Below are 13,939 nucleotides of genomic sequence, written 5' to 3'. Positions count from 1 at the left end.
TCAGGAAAGCTGACTCAGAAATATGTCAGCAGACAAACAACTATTGTTGACATATAAAAGCAAACAAATACATGCACACAGAAGTCACATTTTTAACTGGTCGCATTATTTCTTATTAGTACTTTATATGTTTATTTTTCAAGAGCAAGACCCTATTAAATGCCAACAAGTTAAACAGATGAAAATTCAGAACTTTGTATTAATACCTCGCAGTTCTTTTGATCCCTGAAAGCCAGTATCTGCCCAGTTTCTCTTTCCTGTTCAGTCACTCACTGTGGTATTTCTAACTGTGAGGACTAACAGGAGGTAAAGAAAAAATAATTTTGACAGATGAGGCATCAACTTTGACATTAGCTTCGTTATGCTGACTACAAAGTTTAAAAAGTACAGACACTTTCTAATTAATTACTGTTCTCTTCCCTGTTACACTATTTCTTGCTCTTCCAAGATTCTCTAAATTTCTGTTACTGTTATTCCCATTTCTCTCTATTTTTAATTCCTTCTCTCACTTTGTTATACTATTTTCCTTCCTGCAGTTGTCTCCTTTCCTTGTTCCTCCCTCTTTCCTGCTCTTATTTCCTCTCCATTTCTCTCTCTGCTCCCATCACAAAACCACCTTGGCCTTTAATTCTGCCTCATACTGAACCCTCTGTCAAGTTCTTATGCTTTCCACACATTTTGCGGTGCCAGCCTACTCACAACCTCTCTGCGAAAGTAGAAAAAAACCCATTTTTAGGCATACATGAAACCACTAAACTACAAGCGAAACACTAAAAGAACAAAAGAAGGAGGAACGCAGCCAGTGTCGTGCTTAGTACGTGTGCAGGGGAAATAAAGCTAACCACAGGCCAGCGGCCTAACGACAGACGGCAGTTAAACAATCTTAAACAAAAAAGTCATGTAGGAAGCCACAGTGCTATATGCTGAGTTCCCCTGGAGCATGTACAGGAAAAAAGTCCCCCTAAAATTTTAGCATGTCTGCTTTTTATCCCACAACATCGGACTAATTGTCCCCTGTCTGAGCTGGATTCCTCGCACGCTGGAGCAGAACAAATACTACTTTTTCACCTATCTGTCACAGCAAACATGAAAGATTATGACAAAAGCAAACCAGCACTAATCTTAGCACCTCACAGAGCTCTGAGCAAAACACCAGAGAAAAGCAGAGAGAAAGCTAGCACACAACAGAGAGTAAAAAAAAAAAAATCATCAAACGAGTAGCTGGACAGGACCATCTTGCTTCCGTGCTTCCACTTACTTAATAGTTATCCTATTCGCTGCAGAGCAACATTAAAACACCCACAGATTTGGTACACAGATTAAACATAGATGATTATAATATGCTTCAAGTTTCTGACAGATTGAACGACTTCATCCAGCAGTTCAGGCATTAAGCCCATAGCTGGTAACTGAGTTAAAACACAGCTTTTATACACCAGTGAACTCCTGTTCCAGCTCTGCAAAATACACATTGTTAACGCTTGATCAGCCTAGTCTGATGCTGAGTTTTCTTAAAACACCAAGTCAAGACCAGTTATGTCTCTACTGGAAAATGCAGAGGCAAGCTATCCCATCCCTTTACAGTTTCCGTGATTAGCATCACTTGAGCTGAGAACATATTATGGTCCTGAAGCTTGAAATACTGACCCCCTCAGACAAGCTGCTCTCCTTTTGTTTTTGGCCTCCTAACATTAATGTTTCCACCTTTGCTCTTCCATCACCTTCTCTGTTCACATGCACTATGTGAGTCAAAACATTGCAGAGGGCTACCGTGTATCAACGCAATTCTTTAACGGTCTTCCAGCAGTTTCAGGTACTACCAGAGAGGTTTTAGAGTGGAAAAATGCCAGTGAGCGAACCCTTGCAGGTCATCTGCCATCACCATGGTTTTCCAGATTTGCAGCTGGTGGAATGCCCACAGCTCAAAGAAACCTCCAGGTGGAACACAAAGCTCAGCGTTTATAGTCGAGGAATGTGTTAGGGTTGTCTTTATAGTGGCGAGCAAAGCCAGTGTCACAGCATACTTTGGTAAACCCTGATGATTGCCGTAGACCACTGGGAAGTCTTTGCAGTTGGACACCGCACCTCAAAAAACCCGGATGCCTGACGGAATTTCCTGGTAGAGGTATGAACAGTTACACAACCCCAGAACTGTGTGAAAACCAAAATGGCAAAAAGCCTTTGCTGCTTCCCTCTCACCAGCTCGAGCCCTGTAAGGAACACAGCTCAGCAACACACAGAAAAGATGACGGTATTTAAAGAAAGGCTTGAAATACGAGGGGTAAGGGTAACTTCTGCACAGCCACAACCTTGGAAAGAATTGAAGGCTTTGAATGCAGCTCCTCAAGTCTGAAAACACAGTAATTGGGAGACAGCTGGCAGCTGGACAAGAATCCCTACAATATCTCCAAATCAGCTGGAATGATAGCCATATCTATTTATACATTTTAAAGCTTGTGTGTGTATATACACGTACACAGAAATCCATATATAGTGTATACGTGCACACACATAGAATCTTTTCTTTAATAAATCTCTCCAAAATGGCTTAGAACGAGACACAGGTAAGTATCTACTCTTTTAGAGGCCAAGCAGAGAATGCCTTCTTCCATGTGCTTCTTTCAGTTAAGAGACTGTCACTATTTTTAAACGGAGGATTTCTGGAGCACTTACTCATAGAAAAGAGAATTTATGTTTTAATGACTACAGCTTCAACAGATTTGGGCCCCTAAGGAAGAAGGATACTACTCTTCCTCACCCAACCCAAATTACCTCAAAGTAATTTTCAGATAAAACAGAACAAACGCTTTAGTAAAAAAAAAAAAAAGAAACACTGCAAAAAAACCCCACCATATAAAAGAACATACCTTTGACCTCTGGTAATTCAAATAGAGTGCTAATCACCAAAGGATTAACACCCTCTGCATTATAAATAATATAACCAGTCGTCAGGAAATTATAACACCCCATATAATCAAGAAACACTGAACTCTACCACAGAATTATGCCCAAGCAGTGGGAGGCACTAAGATGAGATACTAACATATTGTATCAGTTCAGTAAGATTCTCCAACTTCAAGCGTTACAGAGAACAGCTCGGTACTTGAAGAGATAAACCTCTTCCGTGTGTGCACACCCACGTGTTTACATAAATAAACACACAAATAATTCACGTATTTTATAATTATATGCATTTTTTAAATTGTTGAAAATCTATGCGTATATAATCTCCGTGATTTTTTTTTCCTGGGTAATTTTATGTGTTTGTTGCATTAAAATCAAATAATTTTTTACATACCTTCTTCCATCTGACATAATTATTTTTTGCTTAAACAAGGACTGTTTCTTCCTTATTTGGTTCCGTAGCATAACCCAGTAGCATATTATATGTAGTATTATTACTGCACAAAAGCATCAATGAAGCAATGTCTTCAACAGTTTTTTTAAAGGGATTAATATATTTTTTTAAAAAAAATCTAATAAATCACTACCCACAATATTCTGCTTTGAAGGAGACACACAGCTACCTTATCTTCTACCATCTTCTCTACAACCACTTACCCACAGCTTCCTCTATCCCATTTTCTCTCAAACCACACCACACCTTTTTGCCTGAGAGCCTCTGTCACCCTTTCCTACTCTTTTTCAATCTCCAAAGCTTTTCCTGCCAAGCTTGTTTTCTATTCTCACTGTACCCAAAGGTCCATTCCACCAACACATCCAGTTTCAAGTTTTCCAACCCCTACAGCACTCCAACACTCCCGTCTCAGGAGTCCTCACCCAGATTTCCTTGGGTCCTGCTATTCTGCCAACACACCGGCTCCCAGCCCCTCCTTCCCACCTCTTCGCTGGCTGCTGGCACCTGCTGCCACTCCTTCCTCGGCCAAATGCAACCTGCAGTCTGCTGTCCCACTTGCTTTTTTCCCCCAGCATCTTACTCTTGCAAAAACCTGTGCAGGTAAATAAGCAAACATTAACACGTGAGATGAACCCAATGAGATGGGACACGGAACTTGCTCAGCACTCACTGCTTCCAGCTGTGCCTGTGCCTTGCTAATCAATCTTCTCTTCCAACCTCCCAGGCAGGAGGGTTCCACTAGGACCAGGATCCCAATGTTTCCCCAAGAGGAAAATCAGACCTGTTTTAATGTGGAGTTCCTCATGAAGAACATAAGGAGCAACTCATCTCAAGGAAGAGCAAATCAGTTCAAATGCCTTTAATTTGTAATCATATTTTCTGCTGAGACCCAGAGATCAGGGAAGAGAAGATCCACATCCTCACAAGCACACCACACTAGTTCACCTTCTTCCAAAGAATGACAAAAGAAGGCAGTGTCACAGACTCTGGTGGCACATCTGCAAGCAGGCAGGGCAAGGTCAGGATGAACACGGACAGCTCTTCCCATCGATAAAAATGTTAGAATTAGACAGGGAGAAACCAAGAAAAGTAGACTTCCTCAGTTTGAGAAGCCTTTACTATCTAAACTGCATTAGAATTTCTCCTTTAAATCTTTAGTAAAAAGACATACTCCTTTAACTCACGTCTTCACATTGCAGAATAACTAGCAAATTCCACCTTTTTCAAGCCCACTATAAAAACCCACAGAATTTCTCCAACTCTGTGTCATTCCATAACTATGAAATACTGTTTCTACATGAAATACACTTTAAGGCTGTACCATGACAAAAAGCACAGCTTAATTAAGTTAACTAAGCTGATTAAGCCATGCTCTTTCACCTATTACAGGAAGTATTTAGCCCTGGAGCCATCCTAAAGGCACTTCACACTGCGTATGACATGTTTTCCAGAGATACTGTATATATTTAGTGACTGCAGAAGGGGAAAAAGCAAACACCCCATATGTCAGCATGCCAACAAAAGAACAGAAGTATCAGCTGATAAAGCAGCTGTTTACATCTCACTCTTGTCTACAAGGTGGGTATTTCACTGTAAGGGAATAGATGAAGTTAAGAGAACATTATCCCAACACCTCAGATCTGACTGTTACAAAATAATTGCAGTAGGAACACTCTCTCCCAAAAATCTCAGTCACTGATATTATTACTGGGATCTTTGTATGTTTACAAACAACTCTGACAGATCAATTTAAATCTGAATAATTACAGCAGCCCGATTTTTAAATTATTACGATCACTTTTTCTCCTTTGTTGTATTGAAATGAGTTTCTATCATTAAAAGAATTCTTTAAAAATTTTCAATCCTTACAAAACATCTAAAAGCAATTTCTAAAATAAAGGTGCAGCTAAGTAGCATTATTCTTATCTGGCTCTGGCTGGTACAAGGGTGCTGCTCTGTGTCTCACAAAGATTTCTGGCAGAGTGAGAAAACCTGGTCAGTATCAGAGTCTTTCCTGGGACCTGTCTGAAGTGTCGACAAGCAGCTAAGCTGAATATTAATACACTCTCCATCATCAAAAGCTGTTGCATACCCAAAGGATGAAAAATATTTTAATCAGCTTTCAGCTTGTCTAGTAGAAGTCAGTTTATTCCTTTGGGATTATACATCTACGTGCTCAATTTTTGTCTTTGCACTCTCTCTCTATTACTTTTGAAACGAGCAGCAGAGAGCCTAAATCTGCTGTTTTGTTGGAAAACGCCAACTAATGCTCCAATTCAATTACAGTATTTTACATTTAAAAGGTGAAAAGCCAAGAAAAAAGTTGAGAAAACAGTTCAGTAGGCTGGATTTTAACATTAGGAATTCTTTAGGAAAGCAGTGTGATGACTTTTGTTTTGTTCAATGTTTGCAAATTTTATGAGTTTTCAAGACTGATTCATCTGTTGTCTTACCCAGCTTTTCCCCTCCCCAGCAGATTCCCAAGTTTTCATACTGGAAATTCACAATTCCTTTAGCGTAATGACCACCAGCAGAACTGACCCGTGAATGTATACACGTTTCATAAACATGTGTATTAAGTATGTGCCTACACAAGAGCCAACAAAAGATCAGTAACGGAATAATGGTCTGAAAAGCCTTGACTGTAAAACTGTAATTGCATGGTAACCTCTCCTTTCTCTACTGTCGCTCCTCTGAGAGACCAAGTCAGTCACTGGAAGGTTGCATTAATGAAGATACCACCTACCACCGCGGGCGGCCGGGGGAGCCAGCCAGCCACTGCCTGGCGTTCAGCTGCCTGCCAGGTTAAACCATGACAAAAAGAAGACTTTTAAAAGTCAGAAATATTCATAATCCCAATTATGTGTATTTTTAATCCTTTTAAAAGCATCATAACATTTCAGACTAAGATACAGCCAGGATTTGTATTAGCCTTTGCACTGAGCATCTACATAAACGCAATATAGAATTAATTTCATGTTACTTCATCCCTGCTTCCTTGGGGATAGATCTATTACCATTGTACATGTAATACCGTGGTGCACTTTCCTCTTCCCCGTAAGAGAAGACAGAAATATAAAACTTAGCTGCTGAACGATTTTCAGATACTCTTATCGCCTCAAGAAATTCTGGGATGTACAATGTTTGTGTACGCTGGTACTGCACAGCATCAGCCTAAAAGGGTTTGTACAGGCTGATCTTGAAATCTTCCTGTGGTCCTACTGCTGCAAAGATTTCTGCACAGAAACTCCTATTTCATGAAATGGAAGCATGATGTTGGACAGAGTAGGAGAACAATCAGTAAGGTACGACAAACAGTAAACTTACTCTGACATGTGTCAGAATTACAAAGGTCTTACAATTCACTTATCCTAGCCGAGTCCCACCACCACAGTGACAAAACAACTGACCTTCTAGCCAGCTAGTGAAGCTTTAATCCATTAGCGTGTAGCATGCAACTTTAGATCAAGCGAAAATGCAATTATTAGCAGTGTATATACGAACACATATAGACACAGACATAAAAATAACCACTTCATTTTTTTTGCAAAATTATATTGATCCCTAAGCAGCCAGACAACACAAACTGGTGCACTATTCCCAGCTCTTATCAGCACACTCTGCAGAACCGCGCATGCTAGAGCAAGAAGTCGGGTTCACCCTGAGCATAGCTCCATTGATGCTATTCCTATTCACAGGCAACAATCTGGCCTGTTCTCACCATTCCTTTAATCATTCTGTATATTACAGATATTCAAAATTACTCCGATGAAAAGAGATGCCATTAGTCTGATCGTGATAAGCAATCACATTATTTTACAGGAATAATTTAGAAGATTTGCTACACTTGAAGTTTACATTAGAGCCTCTGCTGCGAGACATGGAGTTCAGATTCACTAGCAGTCCAAGGAGAACTGCCAAAACCTGATGTTAACAAGCAACATTCGAGGAAAGCCAGTAATTATCTTCCTACTGTAGAAGAGTAAGCATTACATTATGCCTACAGCTTCAGGTTTATTAAGCAGAAGCATGCATAGTAAGAAATGAAAAGTGCAAAAAAGATTCACGCAAAAGCTCCTGAGACCTAGAACTGGGAACTGCCAGGAGACAGTCAGGGTCAGCCAGAACACAGTCAGCTCCTTCTGCCATACTTAAACGGATAGAACTTGCCAGTCTAAAAAAAATAACAACAAAAAAAGTCTTAGATGTGGCCTAAATTCTACAATTTCCAATCATGGTAGACAGGGAGGCAGAAATTTGTTGGGTTCCTTCAACTGCAGAACATTGTCTCCCTAGGACAGAGCCAGTAAGTAACCGTCTCTCCGTTACAGTAAAAATCATAGCCTCATTTTATTGATGAGGAATATAAGCTCAGACATAGTCTGCAATCTAAAACCAAAGTAAGACCTCAGTGTTTTTATCTCCACACTGATTTTGAAAAACCACACTTAAGTTACTTGCACAAGTTAAACAGAGGGTCAGTGGCAGAATTAGCAGCCAATTCATCAGACCATAATGCTTTCCACGGCAAGTACTGAAGCCAAGTTTTATTTTTTTATATGTGAAATGAAAGCTGTAATTTTGATCAAAGATGAAGTAACTGTTAAAAAATACATTGCAAAAACACTATTCAGCCACGACCTTGTCAGGACTTAGAAGGACTGATGATCAGATAGGAAAGAAAAGGTATCAATGCAGCAATAGCAGGTTTTCGGAAGGCGTCACCTCCTTTGCTTACAAAAGCTATCTGGAAAGTAAAACAGCTGTAATCTAGTTTATAGCAGTTACATAGCCACTAAGATACAATAGCTATAAAACCATGTTTAGCGATACTAGTTGTACTCTAAAAAAAGAAAAAAATTACACCATGTAGATGGTGACATTTTAGTCATACTGCCATTTGCTTTCACTTTCATTCAAAATCACAACCTCCCCCAGTTTAAATTATTCCCCTAGTAAAAATTACTTATGCCAAACCATTGTAATTCAGTTTCCAGGCCAGACCAAATCTTTTGTATCTGTGTAGCACGTCCATAAACAGACATACACAAATGTACAAATCCGTAAGCTCTATAGCTGATCATTTCTGATTGCATAAACGAGAACTAGAAATCACTTTAACCGCACTTAACAATTAATCAAGTTTTATGTAACATACAGATACACAGTTTTCCAAAAGGCAGAAGAATTTCTTTTCAGGAAATGTTATTCTCAGTGTTCAAATACAATCTTTTATTCAGTTTTTCTACTAGGAAATGGATTTCTAAGAACATAAAAGGCTTTGCAAAGATCATTAGACTAGCAAAACAATAGCACAATACTACTACTTCCCTATTTCCACAGCAAATAACAAGCCTTGACAAACACTCTGTTGATAAAAAGTTCTTTTGTTATTACTGTATATGTCCATCCAAGGTTCTGGGGAAAAAATGGTGGAAACAGCACACAATTTCATCGAATCTACAGTAGCCTCATCACACGGCTTCTGCTTCCACTGAAATTGATCACGCAGTTCCCATTAGCAATGAAAGGGTGGCAACGCCAGGTTCTAAAATATCCTTCCAGTTCCAGGGTTGACACTGGATTCACAGGGATGCAGCAGGAACTGCAGTCTGAGCTTTCGCCTCCCTGCCACACACTGGGTGACTTGCAGTGCTGCCAAGTATCGTCTAACGCTCTCTGAACTCTTTCCCTATGTTGTTCCTGTTGCCAAGCAAGCAGTTGCCCCCAATGCTCATCCCCTACAAACGCCTTCTCTCTAAACATAACTTTCTGTGATTCAGAAGTTACATAAAGAAGTTAAGAAGATGATCCTCACAGCTAAAAACCCCAGTCTACCTGTGTGTATATATATTTGTGCATAGAAGGATGCACATACCGCCACGCTATGGACCAGCTCTGGCAGTCTAGCCAGCATGAGAAAACGTTGACACGTGCTGGAGAACCCTGTTTAAGGCACAGTGCTCAGCTGAGACTCAGAGATCTATTTACACAATTCAAATACAAGATTTGGGGGCATAACCTACATGCACAATTTTTATTTCAGCTGATTGTGTGCATTTATGTTTTAAATACTAAGGCAGAGCTCATCACGTTTTACACGCAAGTGCGTGTATCTACTACACACAATCATATACATCTGATAATCTAAGAAATGTTGTGAAGGTGACAGAAAGAAGCCATGTCACGGTAAGAGTTAAGCACAAGACAGGAGAATTCTAGTCATCCAAAAGGGAAGCTCACCAAGACACAGCTGTGTGCACACCTACAGACGTCAGACTTGCAACTCAGGTGCAAATCCCCCCCGACGGGCACGCAGAAGCAGGACAGCATGGCCACCTCCACTGCACCATCTGGTGCAGCACACACCACCAGCCACATGACACGCACAGCTGCACAAGCCACCCATGGTCCTCCCATTTGTGCTGTCAGAAAGACATCTCGCTTTCCCACAGGATATAAATTGTCCTAAACTTTTCCTGGCTTATGCCAGTTTACATTATAACCTTAATGTTTTCAGCGTAATTCTCACCGTATGCCGGGTGAGTTGGACGACTGCCCTTTTAACAATTCTCGTTTCTAACAGAAATTTTATAGCAGTTCGTATCAACACAGCTTAGATCTCCACCAGCTCACCTAAGGGTTAAAAATAGAAAGTGCTATCCACTGGTTTGCTCTGATGTTCCTGTAGATATTGTCACTGGATGTATCCTCAGTAGAATTCTATTCAACACCTCTGTCTTTAAGTACAAAGCTGTAGGCTGTAGCAGCTTTAGGAAACATAAGTATCCTTTTTTCTGCTGCACAGTATCTGTGTGTGAAATTCTCTAAAGGGGTTTAAGTATTTACCCTGAACACTATCAGACAGTTTCTAAAATTTTCCTTATCCTGTTGCAAAAACACTTCAAAGAGAATCATAAACACAGTCCTTTGTGCTTTCAGCACAAACGTTGTTTTGGAAGCTTAAGTCTGAATTCCTTCAGAATTGTAAATATTTTTTTTTTTCTGAAAGATGTGCAATACAACTTTACTTTTCTTTTTTCTTTCTTTTTTTTTTTTTTTTCCTTAAACATTGGTAGTGATTCTATGACACACAATGCTGAATCTTTTCTCCCATTTCTGACAGCTAAAAATATTGGGGTCAAGGAAATTATTGACCAAAAAAAAAAAAAAAAAAAGAACAAAAAAGAAAAGAACACCAAACAACCCCCCTCCAAGTTTTCAGGATCTTAGGATCAGATTTTGTTGTTGTTGTTGAAGATAAAAGGTACATTTCCAGAAACATCTGACTCTCAGTCCATATTAAATATAACCTTTCAAAAATACATTTATTTAAAGGGTCTGGCCTAAACAGATAAAAAGTGCCCCAAAAAGACAAGAAATATGGCTAAAATTTGGGTCTTTAAGCTGCCATGTTGTGCCTACATTTCACAGCTCATTAGGCAAATACGATCACCCACCACCACATGGCCCGCCAATAAAGGAGTGTGACACCGCAATATCTAAGCACAATGGGAAAACTAAAAAAGAGAAATTAAAATAATACCTCAGAATTTCTCGAATTTGGGCTGACCAGGTCAAACCAATTCAGTGTCAATTAAGTCGCTCTCCGTTTTCTGAAATAAGATAAACCACCAACCAGCCTGTTTGTGAGCCCATTGTCTATTTTTTTAATATAATTGGTTAGGTGTTTGAAGTGTCGAGCTCTACAAAAGCTAGGAGGATTCCTTTTAAAACCATATTTTATCTTATAGCTTTTCATAGTTATTGTGGAACTGAAATACTCTGATTTAAATACAGATTTAAGCTCTTGTTTTAATTTGGGGTGGTGGTGGTGGGGAATTATATTATGGCCCTGGGCTGAGATTTTGTAGCTCAAGTTTCAGCCTAAACTCAATTCTAACTGTCAGGCTGTAAGCCCCTGACAATAGTGGCTTCTAGCTGAAACTGTGACATACTTCATATGAAGCAATAGTAGAAAATAATGAAATAGACCTCAAAAAGGGAAGAAAAATAATTTTACAAGAAAATAGCCTTGCTCTCCGATTTCAATTTAGTTGTATAAACTGATAAAAGCATGCTATTGAGAATAACTGTAATAATAACGTGATGAGTAAATAGGATTTGTAAAACTTACTAAAAACTAAGACAAAAGTTATGCAGAAAGGTATCAGTTTGCATGAAATGCCACTTTGCTCGTAACTAAACGGAGCGCGCACACTTCTGCTTTTATGCCACCTCTATAAATTAAAACGTGTGCTGCATTTCACTATCATCAGCTGCATTTTAGGAAGCCCAAAAGTGAAACAAGTAGTGTAACGATTGCTTGTGTTTCAGTTACGCCATTAAAAAACAGTTCTTGAAGATCTATGTTGCATTCCTTTAAGCAGATCCTTTATAGTCGGCAGACGGTGATGCTGTCAAATGTACCTCCAGATCAGTCATACTTTTCTCTACATTTTAGTTCTACAATTTTTTTTTCACCTTGCCAAATTCCTGCATAAATAGGTGGGATTAAATGGAGCCTACCCTACCTAACATAATTATATATGTTGTGATTTTATACTGCAATGAAACGGATACATTTTAATAATCCCAGTCTTGGCTCTTACCCACTGAAGTCAATAAAGGTTATTAAGGCCAACTGCCATATAAATACATTGCTACATTGCTAAATGGACTGTCAAAGCAGGAAATACAATTCACACCATATAGCACTGCTAGGGTCTTTTTTTTTTTTTTTTTTTTTTTTTTTTTAAGACAGGAACGCTAGATATGTTAAAAAGTGTCTTTAAGATTCGATATTTAAGTGTAATCCTATACGTTTACATTTCATTCCACAAACAAAAAATGTTCCATTGATTTACATTTTACTTATTCACACGTGAATCAGCCTAGAAAAAAAAAAAATAAAAACCCAACCAAACAAAAAAAGACAGTAGGACCTCTGCAGTTCTTACTGATTTGGCATGGTGTTAAAAGATTTTCATAGCTAAAATAAATGTCAGATTGCAAGGTTTGCATGATATCAGACCCTGAGAGACAAATTGTCTCTCCACTGAATCTCAGAACAGCTACAGCAAGACTTCCTCACATCACATGAGATTTCAGCTTTTCAGACTTTTCTTTACCCAGAAAGCAAAGCTTGTACTGTCTTTTTTCAAATGGTAACTCTCCCTTTGAATTCAGCAAGCATCTATCCTGATGCTGCAGACGATAACGTGTTAATCTTGGATGACTTTTAAAAAAAAAAATACCTCAAACATTTGAATAGCCTTCATATTTTCAAGGGAGGGGGAAAAAGAGAAGAAGATTGGTTAAACTGCTTTGGATTTAATGGCTCATAAATTCATGAGGTAATATTGTGGGAAAAGTGATGTTTTATCAGAATGTCATTCAAATGAAAGGTTTAACATTTACATCACAAGAGTGAGCTCTAAGTAAAACTATCCTCAGGGAAAGAAATGCCAGGAATAAACATTATGATAAAATTGTGTGCTTGCTGTGATGTACAGAAAATATTAAATAAAGCCCAAAGGTTTGAAGACACTGGGTTAAACTTCCTACAGTATCATACTCTGCTGTGACACTGGAGTAATTACAATTAGCAGAATCTAAAATTACTTTGGAAAATTTATTTCCTTCTTTATAGTGCTTTACTAAACAAGGGCAAGGGCGGTGGGAAGTGAAGGGGGGGCATGCAGGGACCCCAAGACTGACATTTGTACCACTCTGGACCCTCCAAGACAAGACCAACAACTCCAAGACATTTTTACTATTAGCATTTTGGAATGTGGCTGTTTTTTTTAAAGAATCATCCAGCTAAAATTACAAATTTGGAGAAAAAACCATCAACTGTAGACTACTGGGTACCTTCAGAAATACCTTTTTGATTTAACTTAATGCTGTGGAAGCTAAGCATGCACCAAAACACTGCACTTTTTATGTTAAATTGCTGTTGAATTTGTTAACCCACAATTGATTTCCTGTGTTATGGAATCTTAGAGATTACAGCTAACTTGAAGCAACAGGGATAATTCTTGATGTTAATGCTACATTTCTATGTATTTTTATTAAGCCAGTGCCTGTTGTTGCATGAAAACCGCGGCTCAACATTGCCCCCTACTGTCCCCTGGTGAAACACCACGGGACAAAATGTAGGTTAAACCCAACCCAAACCCACCCTACCTCCGAATCCCAAACACAGCAAGCATCAAATTTACTTAGAGACTCAACAAAACAGACATTCTCAATTAACATTCTCTTCTGTCTCCTTCCATAGCTGAAATTAATTGTGATTAATATGTTATAAGTCATAAAACATTAAAGCGATTTTTAAAATTTAAATTAGAAGCAGCTTCTGTCTTGGCCAACCTTCAGTTTGCTGATAAATATCATCCTGAGGCCTGTTGAAAGGAGATACACTGACGCCACCGTGTTTCTAATTAGAGACACATGGTAATGTCACACCAATTGCAGAAAACCTAGCCCCTGAGAATTCCTGAGTTTGCTGTTTTTCCATGTTCTCAACACACAATGGATATAAAATAACAATCAAACATTCTTGTCTCTACCTCATCT

The 13,939-nt window shown here is 38.9% G+C and overlaps 1 protein-coding gene across 1 annotated transcript in view; it reads right to left on the bottom strand.

Annotated features, from left to right (window-relative positions):
* The window catches only part of FTO (FTO alpha-ketoglutarate dependent dioxygenase), a 259,706-nt gene that overhangs the window by 164,739 nt on the left and 81,028 nt on the right, over positions 1-13,939 (bottom strand). The window lies entirely within an intron of this gene.

This window comes from Falco naumanni, chromosome 15 (genome assembly GCF_017639655.2).
Source record: "Falco naumanni isolate bFalNau1 chromosome 15, bFalNau1.pat, whole genome shotgun sequence".
NCBI classification, from domain to species: Eukaryota; Metazoa; Chordata; class Aves; order Falconiformes; family Falconidae; genus Falco; species Falco naumanni.
The sequence above is the reverse complement of the archived record's forward strand: the minus strand, read 5'-3'. Positions and strand labels throughout refer to the sequence as shown.